This window comes from Chenopodium album, chromosome 17 (genome assembly GCF_948465745.1).
Source record: "Chenopodium album chromosome 17, dcCheAlbu1.1, whole genome shotgun sequence".
NCBI classification, from domain to species: Eukaryota; Viridiplantae; Streptophyta; class Magnoliopsida; order Caryophyllales; family Amaranthaceae; genus Chenopodium; species Chenopodium album.
The window spans coordinates 43,206,138-43,218,438 of NC_137850.1; the positions used below are offsets into that span (position 1 = coordinate 43,206,138).

The window sequence follows — 12,301 nt, forward strand, 5'->3', positions numbered from 1 at the left end:
ATTGAGCTCAAAATTGTCAAAAAAATAATAGCATAAGTGCAATTTGCAATTTTTTTAAATCAAAATATTGTGGTTCTGTTTCGATTTGGGCAATAAACCAAACCGAAAATCGAAGTTTCACCCCTAAACACGAATGACTCTCTTGAACCTAAATAATATAATTTCACTCAATGCATTACATATACTACGTATAATTTTTTTGTGTTCCACCCGCTTCACCCTTTGGTCTAATCTGAATTCAGGGATCGGTTTTCAGTAGTTAGGTTCCAGTCCCCTCCCCATCACTGGATATATAACTATATAAGAGCAACTCCAATGGTTGAGAAAAGGGACTAGCTTGCAAATATTAAAAATTTTAAGCTAGTAGCTACACCATTGTTGCACATCTTGTTGATTAGCTTTGGCAAGCAAATTAGCTTTGTAGAGCTAATTAGCTTGGCAAATATTTATTAGATAAAAAATATTATAAATTTAAAAATAAATTAATTTACAACTAGCTTAACCGTTGGAGCAACAAATAGCTTGAATTGTTGTAGCTTAAGAAGATGATGTGGCATGCCAAGCTATTATATAAATTAGCTAACCATTGTAGTTGCTCTAAGGGAGTACAAACACTTTAAAATAAATAAATAAATAAATAAAAAGCGCACAACAGACCATGCATCAAACCTAACACACAAACCAAACATGAAACCTAAGAACACAATAAATTGCACATAAACATAACCGCCGTTGAAGAGATGATATATTACATCATACACAAGATGACCCCGTTCCCAAATCAATCATCTCTAGTATTGCAAATTCGTCAACATTTTGAGTAGCAGCATTCAGGAAGCTTTCCTTTTCATTAAGAGTAAATCTCTTACAAAACCAAGTTTTGGACATGTTTTGAAGTGCAATGACGTTAACGTCACGCACAACAGCCCTAAACATTGCACCAGTGTTGCTACTACCGCGAGGATCATTTGCATCAGTTACAATCCAATCACCGTCACCAATTCTCCAAAACTTTCCAACATGACTCGATTTTATGCAAAGTGTACCATCAGGAGATTCGAACAACTCGTGGGCGACCTTAGGATTGTCAAGATTGTCATAAGAAAATTGTAGACATGGAATCCCTTTGTGTTCAAATGCACCTAAATATTTACCATTTTCCCCCTTAAATGCAACATGTTTGGGTAAATTAAACAGTGATTCCCAATTTACGAAAGTGAAAACATCACACGAGTCATTATCAATTTCTTTTGACCCAGCAAATAAGCATGAATCAAAAGAGGCATTAGGCCTCAACAAGCATGCGTAATGACCAAGTTGGACATGTAAAAGTCGCATTTTTTGTGTATCATCATTATTATCACTGAAATATATTGGCTTGAACAATGTACAATTCCAGTTGCTTTGATTTTCATCTACTTTGTTAGCTGATGCAGTAATCCAATAGTGATTTGGAGACCACCTTAAAAGGATAATAAAGAACGGAATTATTAATAAATAATTGATCATTAGTACTAATGTTTGAGTAAAATTATCAATATCTTATAATACTACCTCCTTTTCTCATTATTTGCAACAAAGGGGTAATAATTGTGAGATATAACAAGAAACGAAGGTAATAAGAGAATTATAAGAGAAGTGAATGAATTCACGCCCTCAAAGAGTAGTTCTGGGTGGGAATATATCCCATTCCTTAACCTAACCTTTAAGTCTTGAGGTTAAACCCTTACCATTAGCCCACTAGGTTAATTTAAAAAAGAATACATACGTACCTAACCAAATATTTGTTATTGTAGCGGGATTTGAGATGGACAAGACCATCATAAGTGTTGGATTTCTCGACCTCAAATTGGGCATATGGATCCATGACATGGTTAGCAGCAAACTGAAGAAGACCATGTGTTTGAACATCTAACGCAAGAATTTGTTGTTGTAATCTGATTTCAGACAAACTATCTTCATACCTTCAGCCATTAGTGGTACGCCCATTATTTCTATCTCTTTCTCGTCTTCCATTCTTTAGTGTGAATAGCTTGTGGTCACTGAGATAATATTCTTTGCTTAGCTACTTCTAAATTGCCTTACTATTGATACCCTTCTTTGAAATTTATAGTGATGAGCCCAAATGTTTCACATATTGTTTGTTTTGTTCCAAGTTTGTGTTACACGAAATCACGAATACGTAACTTTCTGTGGTCCCTCAAGCTAATAAGCTTGATTACTACACTTTTAAAAGTAGTAATATTATGGTCTACTTTATATAGAAGGAGAGATTAAAGATGGATGTGGTTAATTTGTACACATATATTGTGATCCATCTAAATGACTAATTCGTTATATGTTGTGACATGTTAAAATAACTCACTTGTGATATGTTAACTTGTGATCTAATTAATGTGTCAAAAGTTGTAAAAGAACTATTTAGACATGCTAAAGTCCACGTGATCCCATGTCATGTCGTGTTGTGCTTACACGTTTCAGCTCTTGCTCTCTCCAATACATGCAAACTTAATTGCCTATGTTATCTAGCCACGCCTAGCACCACCCTCAGCCACCCACTTGTAAAATTCCCTTCCTTTATTTTCTTTCTCTATTTTGTCTCTCCGATCCTTGCTTCTTTGTCACTCTCGAACCCCTCTCTCTCGCTTTCCTTTGTGAAATTGTCAATATAGCCCATCCCATGACGACTATCATTCCTTTGCTATAGCTCAACTTGGAAAAAGTGACCCATAAAGTTGATTCGAACTTAGAATTTTTCGCATTTTTAATGTATTGTATCAAATAAATATGTTTGTACTATGTATAAAATATATAGTTTTTTTTTTTTTTTTTGAAAAACTACCTATTAAAGTCCAAAATTTGCGAAAAAGCTACCTAATAAAAAACATGTATTGTTGCAATTAACAACCTATTAAAGTATAAAATGTTATAATTGACTATCTCCCATCAAATTCTCAACCTTGACTTTTTTTTCAGAGTTGACCAAGACTCTTAATGACTCATTTTCTCCCCTTTTTATCCCCAAATTTTCCCACCACAACTGCACCACAATCAACCGCCATTACCAATCACCAATTCACGCCTCTCCTCCACCGCATACATCAAGCAGCACCAACAACACAAACCGCAACCCCATCCTTTCTTTTCTGTTGCCCACAACACGACAACTGCTGCCATCACTCACCACCATCAATTAACTCCACATATAAAGACTATTATATTCTTTTTTTTTTATTTATTATACTTTCTAAATTATCCTTCAAGTTTGCACATGCTTTGTACTCCCTCCGTCCCTAAATTACATTCCTATTTTTAACATTTATTTCTCACATAATAATAGAGAGAAATAAGAATGTAACGTAGGGGCGGAGGAAGTATTTTTTTCCCCCCTTTTTTAACAAAAATGAGAGGAAGAAATAAGACCTTAAACTACACATTTACGGTCGTTTTTAAAAAGGAATATAGAATTTTCAACTTTTGCCGCCAGTTTTAAGAGGTAGTCTAGGAGAGTACAGACTCAACATTCTCCGCGCTCACTAGTTCCTTCCTCAACACAACACCACACCACTTCAATGGAAGACGAAGAAGACCTAGTTTATCTAGCTTCAGATCTCTCCGATTCAAGCGAAGAATTCCAGGTTGAAGACGACGATGACGATGATGAACTCAACGAAGTATTCGAAGTTGCCGATGAAGAAGATGATAAACCTGTTAATTATGTCGCCATTAAAGACAACGATTTGAAATCTCAAAATGTCGCTGCCCTAATTAGGTATATCTCTATTTTCACCCCCAAATCCCTAATTCCAACCTCAATTTCATCCGATTTCGAATTATTTTCTATTTTTCTAGGTTTTATTGCGATTTTTAATTGAATTTTGGACTAACCTAACAACTAATTTTGTTTTTGGATGATTTTAGTTAGTTGAGTATTTAGGTTAAATGTGATAAGTTTCGCATTTATTTAAAGTACATAATTGTGATTAATTTGGGTGAATTATAGAGGGAATCTTGTGGCGGAACGACAATCATCGCTTCCGCGAGTTCTTTCAGCAAGGAAGCCTTTTAAGCCACCATTTGCTAATGGTTGGAGTAAATCAAATGAGGACTTACTCCGGCGGCTTTCGGCTCGTAAACGATTTGTCCCATGGGGCGCTAACAGCTCTGATGTGGTTCCATTAGTTAAATTTCAACCAATAGTAGTTGAAGAGGATGATGAACAGGAGGAAGTTGTGAATTTGCCTCCGGGGATCGAGCCGTTGGTTTTGTGGCAACCTGAAGAATCTATGGATGGAGGGAGTGTTTTGACACCTATAAGTGTTGATTCCTTGCTCGTTCGATTCCTTCGACCCCATCAAAGGTATAACTCTTCATCTGATGTAATGAAGTTACTTGGTTGGTGTTCTTAGCACCTTGGCATTGATGGAATGGTAATTGATTCAAATGTTGTTAAGACTGTTTGTTGAATTTAGGACTAGCTCAAATAGCACATTTTAATTCTGTCCTCTAATTGTTTAATCTTACATTCTAATAAGAAAATTTCTCAGTCATGATTGTCGCGGTTTTCAAGCATTTAGACCTACTTTCTCTTCGATGCTTGGTAAAATTGTTTGTAATTTCTGATTTCTGAAAGTTCTTATAAGCAGAGAAGGTGTACAGTTTATGTTCAGATGTGTCTCTGGGTTACAAGCTTCTGCCAATATCTTCGGTTGCATTTTGGCTGATGATATGGGGTAATACTCTGATAATTGCATTTTGGGAAATTATTAAGGATGGTATGATAATTGTAAGAATCTTTTGTGCAGTTTGGGAAAAACTTTGCAATCGATCACATTGCTTTATACTCTTCTCTGTCAAGGATTTGATGGGAAACCTATGGTTAAAAAGGCTATTATAGTTACTCCGACAAGTCTTGTAAACAATTGGGAGGCAGAAATCAAAAAGTGGGTGCAGGATAGAGTTCATCTTATTGCTCTTTGTGAAAGCAGCAGAGAGGACTGTTTATCTGCAATTGAGAATTTCACAAATCCTCGCAGTAAAACACAGGTGAAGTTTACCAGGATTATTTGGTTGGTTTTATTCTACTTATGCACCAATTTTACTTGATGTTATCACAGGTGCTGATTGTTTCATACGAGACATTTAGAATGCATGCTCCAAAATTTAGCCATAGTGGATCATGTGACCTCCTTATATGTGATGAGGCTCATAGGCTTAAAAATGGTCAGACAATCACAAACAAGGTATGTGTAAGGTTGACTACTGCAGGCAATATTTATAACCTTATCTGTCATCTTGTATTCTTGTGTCTTTTGGAATTTTATTTCATATCAAGCGTGTCTTACTTGTGTGGCAGGCATTGGCTTCACTTGTATGCAAACGCCGCATCTTGCTTTCGGGTACACCAATGCAGGTTCACAATCTTTTGATTTCGGAATGTCACATGCCTTCAATCCCCCCCTCCCTCCCCTCTATTTATTACAGCCTTGCATTTTTACTTGCAGAATGACCTTGAAGAGTTTTATGCCATGGTCAATTTCACTAATCCAGGAATCTTAGGTGATGCTGCACATTTTCGGAGGTATTATCAGGTATGCCTTTTCTTTATTTATTTAGTTTACTTTTAATTAGTTTATTTATTTTTTTCTTCTTACCACTAATTTTTGATTTAGGTAATGCACACCAGTAATATTCACTCAGTGATATTAAAAAAAAAAATAATAAAAAAAAAAAACCTTTGATGACTGGATATTTAGTGCACGTATATAAATGCTGCTTGAACTACATGCAAGTTATGGTTACTGACTTACCTTAGCTACTTGTAATCATCTCATATAACTTATGTTTTCAATGTCTTAATAAATTGTTTGTGTGGCATAGAAATTTGCACATGAGAACAATCTTTTGGTTTCTACCATAACTTCAATGTTATTTTGCATGTTATCTGAGGTGATAGTGTGTTTGACTTTGATCTCCTTTACTGATTGTAATGATTTGTGATTTACAATTCAAGGCACCTATTCTGAATGGAAGAGAACCCACAGCCAGTGATGAGGAGAAAAAGGTTGGTCATTCAAGATCAGAGGAATTGAGTGCCATAGTAAATCAGGTAAAATTTCCTATTAAAATGGTTTCCCTCAAATTATAAACTACATATTATTACAATATTACTTCACTTATGGTGAAAAACAGAGAAAAATAGTAAAAGGGTGGCCAATCTTAGAGTGATGTGGCACCAGTTTTTTGCTTTTGAAGAATGTGAATTGGCTAGTAGACTGCTACTATACTTTGTACTTAATACATTCACTTATCTATAAAAAGCTCTATTATTTATCAATTAAAGAATTTGCACCAATCACTCACTCTTTTTCTAAAGTGCTGACTGATTCTTTTCTTGCCTTTCTCCCAGTTTATATTGAGAAGAACTAATGCCTTGTTATCGAATCACTTACCACCAAAGGTATAACTGTTACAGCTCCAGTATGTGTTACAATTTGTTTTATATGATGCAATAAGTTGATTCACTTGATTGGGCTACTATTGGACCGTCAAGTTCTTCTTTTGTCTATTTGAGATAGGTATACTTTGAGAACTTCTTCATTAAATTCCGAGGAACACCTAAAACAATGGTGCTATATATCTTAGAGTTTAGACGGATCATGGGCGTCAGTTTCCACCAGAAATATTCTTGTGTTTTTTATTCCCAGGCTTATGTTACTCTATATATATGCTTTTTGATTGTGGAATGTAAAATGCATTTCTTATGTAATTAAGTAATTTATTTGTGCTTCTTTGTGAGTTTGCTATTGAAGTATGGTAATTTTGATTTTGGATATTGCAGATCGTTGAAGTCGTTTGTTGCAAACTCACCCCATTGCAGTCGGAGCTGTACAATCATTTTATACAATCAAAGAATGTGTGTCTTCTCTTGTTCCTAGTCAAATATGGCGTCTCATCTTCTCTTGTCCATTGTGCAAAAAATACTGATTGTTTCTTTTACATCATCAGGTAAAAAGGGCTATTACTGAAGGAACAAAACAATCTAAAATTTTAGCATATATTACAGCTCTCAAGAAGCTCTGCAATCACCCGAAGGTATTAAGTTAAGCTGTTAAAAAAAAGTCTCTTTATGCCACTGATAGAAATTTAGCAGCAGCTATACAAGCTGTAAGGTGTGGTACTTTTGCAGCCCTCATGTAAGTAACTTGCATAAGCACCAATCCACATTTTGCAATCCTATTTTATACATGCACATGCATTTATAAGGCTATGTCTTATATTAGACCTGAAAAATATACCCTTGTTTCCATACAATGATTTTCTAGAAGTTGCTGAAAGCCTGATAGGTTACCCCATTAATAGATTCTCTTACTTTAGTAAAGGGTTGGAAAATGTCTTAAGCACTGTAATTTTTTCAAGAGCATTAGTGTCAGCATTTGGAATATATAGAGCTTACTGTAATGTCACTTGCTTCTTTAGGTTTGCTGTAGTGTTGGAAAATGGGGTGGAAGGTTGAATGCGTGGTTACATGTTCAGACTGCATCAAATAAAATGATCATGGTTTATTTACAGACTATTGCAGTCTCAAAGGATGATGTGAAATGTTGATTGACTAAGAAATACAATTAATACTCTAGATTAGATGTTTGTATTAAAAAAAAAAAAGAAAAAAAAAAACTAATTTAACACTTTTCTATTTCTATCAACAAAAAAGTTAGGGCCCCACTCTATCTCATTTTCAGGAAAAAATACCCACTATATTCTATCACATCTACTTTGTCTATAGCTATCTCCTTTCACATCTACTTTTCTAATAGAATAACAATTAATAACGAAACAACAATCCTAAAGGCCAAAACACATGATAAGGTCAAAACTAATATGGGACGGAGAGGGTACAAGCTATACTTATTTTCTTACTGTAAATGTAATTTAAGAGATTGATCATATCATTTCTATAAATTAAACCAATCTCCTTGTCTCATTTTTTTACTGGATTGGAGTAATTGGAAAGTGACTACAATCTAAGGCCTAGTAATTCTTATAATAGAATTGTGGCATCTATAATCTGCTATTATTGACATCTTCTTGAAATATTCTTTCGATAATTTGGAGGCTGTTGACAATTAACGTACGTTCAGTAGACTTTAACAGAAGTTCATCTCTTAACTCAAGAAGAGGATGTATTATTTTGTCTTTCTGTTTCTCTTTTCCTTTCGTTTTATTCTTTCTCGTCCTAAACCCCAATCTGTCTGCAGCTCATATATGACACAATAAAAGCTGGAAATTCAGGAATAGCAGGCTTTGAGGACTGCTTGAGCTTTTTCCCTCCAGAAGTTTTCTCTGGAAGGTAACTCCTTGACACACCCCAAGGGAAACTCTGATATTTTTAAACCTCATTATTGAAGATCTCCATATTATGCATCCAGATCTGGAGTATGGAGTGGGGGTGATGGCCTTTGGATTGAGCTATCTGGAAAAATGCATGTATTAGCACGTTTGCTAGCTCAGTTGCGTCAAAAGACAGATGACAGGATAGTCCTGGTCTCAAACTACACCCAGGTTATCACTTTTTTCTTTGTTCTCTATCAATTGGAGTACCTTATATTCTAAAATGCTAGGCAGAATAATGATTAGACTAGTCTTCCTTGAGACCATGCTTGTTTAGTGAGGAATTTCAACTTAGTAGGATTATCCTTTAGAAACCTCCTATAAAGGTGGACTTACTGCTAATTATATCTTTCTATCCTCTTTCCTGGAAGCCCCTTTCCCCTTGCAAATGTACTCTACTGCTGTCTTTTGCTTCGTATCTGTATTTATATTTAGCTGATTATCTAATGCGATTTCAGACCCTTGATCTCTTTGCTCAATTATGTCGTGAGAGAAGATACCCTTATTTGAGGCTTGATGGGTCAACGTCGATCAGCAAACGACAAAAGCTGGTCAACTGTTTTAATGATTTTTCAAAGGTCATTATTTTGTCCATAAAAATCTACATAAAAACTTTTTTGTGAAGAACTCTCATTTGTTCAAGTGCATTGCAGGATGAATTTGCTTTTCTCTTAAGTAGTAAGGCTGGTGGTTGTGGGCTGAACTTGATCGGAGGAAATTGATTGGTCTTGTTTGATCCTGACTGGAACCCTGCCAATGATAAACAAGTAATTTATGTCGTATTGGCAGATGTATTTCTGTTTTCTCTTTCAGATCTATTGAGTCCAGACTGGAGCATTGTGTCAGCGTTATGTTTATGTTTGCTTGTAGGCTGCTGCAAGAGTTTGGAGGGATGGACAAAAGAAGAGAGTGTATGTTTACAGATTTCTGAGCTCTGGAACCGTTGAAGAGAAGGTTTTGTTGGACACATCTCTCATTTTACTCTATGCCTTTTAAGAAATTTAGGGACTTGATTAGTTTCTACTTTCAAGTACTTAATATGCATGAATGTGCCTTTAGATGACTGCTGATTTATGGCATTATTCCCAATGGCATTTTTGTTTATTCCTCCCTGTTTTGTCATAAAAGGACTGTTCATTCCTCACAACTGTATATATTCATACCTATAACTTGAATTATTGAGATGACTTTTTGAATCTTAAATCATGTGCAAAGGTGTACCAGCGTCAGATGTCAAAAGAAGGGTTCAGAAAGTTATTCAGAAGGAACAAGGTGGTTGTGATAAGGTAATTTAGTAGAATATTTTCATTTGATTGCATTTTGCATTTGTTACAATGGCAAGCTCACTGTTTTCCTCCCCTATAATTCAGGGGAACACCTTTTCAATGGAAGATCTACGCGATCTGTTTACCTACAATGTGAATGCAAGGTATATAATGCTCTACGTTTATGTTATTTACAACATTTGCTAAAAATGGATGTTTCATATTATTGCAACAAATGTTTTCTTTCCTTTTAAAGTAGTCATTCTCTATCTCTCTCCTCATCAGATGCATCTCTTTCTCTCTCCATTTGACACTTGCAAACAGTTTTACCTTGTAGCCTGTGCAACCTTCTAAAGTAGCAAATGGAGGTAGGTTTTTTTTTTTTTTTTTTCAATAAAAAAAAGACAATTTACAAATGCTGTGAGCATGTGAAGCAATTGGGTGATTAAAAAATTAGATGTTTCTCGTCTGAATTTCACTTAACAATACCTGAAGTTCCTTCTAAAATCCATTTCGGAAGTAGTTTAATAGATTGTGCTAAATCACAAATGTTCAATTTTGAATTTTAAGCCTGTTTAGTTTTATTTAACCCTGATGCCTTAAGTCCATAATGACTTGCTGCACAATAATATGGCATCAGTTTAAGTGTTGTGTGCTTTTTACAGGTCTGAGATTCATGAAAAGATGGATTGTGTTCGATGTAGAATTAGTGATACAACTGATAACATACAAAATGGCATGCTTGAGAACAGAGTGGAGGTCGATTGTATTGAATCAAACAGTGAAGGTTACCTATCTGGCCAAAATGCTGATGATATTAGTGGTTTTGCAGAAATTTCTGGATTGCATATGCTAAAAAGTTCTCAGAAACAGGTAGCTTTTCTAAAATTTCTAAAGAATTTGCCTTTCTTTAGTCTTGATTGCTTAAATATTTTGTTGGGGCTTGTTTCTAGGTGGGGTCTCCTTCTGAAGAGGATCTGCTTAACTGGGCTCATCATTCATCTCCCACTTCAGTTCCCGATGTTCTATTTCAAGCTGCAGCTGGTGATGAGGTTAGTCAAATTTTAAAAGTATTTCCAAATATCTTATGAAGTTTCGTCACCCTGTAAAATCATTTACAAGTTGAAAAACTGTATTAAAATGGATTTAACTGCTAATTTAATATTTCTCTTGTGACGTTTTTGAATCTATTTTTAACTATGCTTTTCCCGTCTTTGCTTAACTGATTTTGCAAAGAATAGTTGTATTGAAGGCCAGAAACTTTAAGACTATCCTTAACAAGTTCTGTAATAACGTTAAAAATCCAAAAGTGTTGCCAGACATGCATGTTCAAGGAATATCAGTTAGAGTAATGCAACATGACTGTAAGTTTTACAATATGGTAGCTGTTTGTGGTAATGCAGGTCACTTTTGCATTTACAAACCAAATAGACGGGAAGCTTGTCCCTGAAGAATCCATGCGCCCCCCTAAAGTACAAGGTATAGAGGAGAGTAGGACATCAGTCAATTTGAAATGGTCCAATTCAGAGGGTACTCTGAAGCACAAATTTTCGAAGTTATCAGAACAACAATCATCTTTGTCACATGGTAGAAATCCTGTGAAGAAGTTGCCACTGGTGTCAACCAAGCCTATACAAGTTGCACCTCTGAAATCAATCAAAAGTTCTTTAAAAGATGTGACAAATCTGTCATGGAGGTCTAAGTCGCCTCTCAGCAGGCAGCTACCTCTGAAAAGACCATGTCATGTTAGAGAAGTCGTTGATGTTGTGGACCTGCTGTAATTCTGCCCGGGCTGCATGGCTCTTTGAGAGAGTGGGTTTTGGTGACGGTTACATTTCTGGTGGTATTAAACAGTTAAAGGGCATAAAGGTTTATCTTACGGTCTACTTGTAACCAGTGGGAATTTCATGTTCCAATTTGGCAGTTTCAGGACTGTTTTTATGCTAGGACGAGTTCTACAAAAGCTGTACTTGGTCATGAAGTCCTGCATTCCTTTTGGAGATACTGTCCTCAAGACTAATCTGCATTTGCTCCAAGGCTCAAACTCTCAAAGCTAGGATTTAAGGTGTAATGACATGATGCACTTAGCTGAGTTGACATAAGACGACAAATTTTACCAGGAACTATAGCTGAGCAGCTGACACAGGTGTAGCAAAGAACTGTACAACCCAGCCATATGAGTCTGGGCTGTTTGGTGTGTACCACAGTTGCTATTTGGCATATTTGTCTTGAGTGTACAGTATATGCACTGTATCCTGAGTATAGTCAACGGGAGTTCAAAGGATGATATCTTGGATCTGCTGCGCATTGATACTGATAGTAGCAACATCCAATTGTGGTCGTTTTTCCCTTTTATGGTAAAATATTTCACTTATAGAGCTATACTTCTTCACTTCTTCCTTCAACAGCAGTAAACTAACTAGTAACCCTATGTAATAGAAGGATTGTTCACAATCTTAACATTATACGTAGTTCATTATACTTCATTTTAACATGTACTCTTCATATTGAAACTGGAACAACTACAAGTGCCGTCTGTTTGTGCAACAAAAGAACAATTGACGTATTCTTATACCTACGCATGACAAAGTATACACTATTTCAATTTTTTTTATGTATATTCAAGATGGGAAGTATGTGTAATT

The 12,301-nt window shown here is 35.5% G+C and overlaps 2 pseudogenes across 2 annotated transcripts; one reads left to right on the forward strand and one right to left on the reverse strand.

Moving 5' to 3' along the window:
• Window positions 1–562: 562 nt before the first annotated feature.
• LOC145588077 (uncharacterized) lies at window positions 563–2,084 on the reverse strand (annotated as a pseudogene). The gene is made up of 2 exons (XR_014101533.1): window positions 1,773–2,084; window positions 563–1,462 (listed from the first exon to the last, which is right to left on the reverse strand). The product of XR_014101533.1 is annotated as an uncharacterized LOC145588077 (transcript).
• Window positions 2,085–3,551: 1,467 nt separating this feature from the next.
• On the forward strand, window positions 3,552–12,230 carry LOC145589788 (protein CHROMATIN REMODELING 25-like; annotated as a pseudogene). The gene is made up of 21 exons (XR_014101816.1): window positions 3,552–3,772; window positions 4,004–4,360; window positions 4,647–4,733; window positions 4,806–5,046; window positions 5,118–5,243; window positions 5,357–5,413; window positions 5,505–5,591; window positions 6,014–6,109; window positions 6,410–6,460; window positions 6,842–6,916; window positions 7,009–7,095; window positions 8,259–8,350; window positions 8,430–8,562; window positions 8,850–8,969; window positions 9,045–9,158; window positions 9,262–9,345; window positions 9,607–9,677; window positions 9,762–9,820; window positions 10,322–10,529; window positions 10,610–10,708; window positions 11,060–12,230. The product of XR_014101816.1 is annotated as a protein CHROMATIN REMODELING 25-like (transcript).
• The last annotated feature ends 71 nt before the right edge of the window (window positions 12,231–12,301 follow it).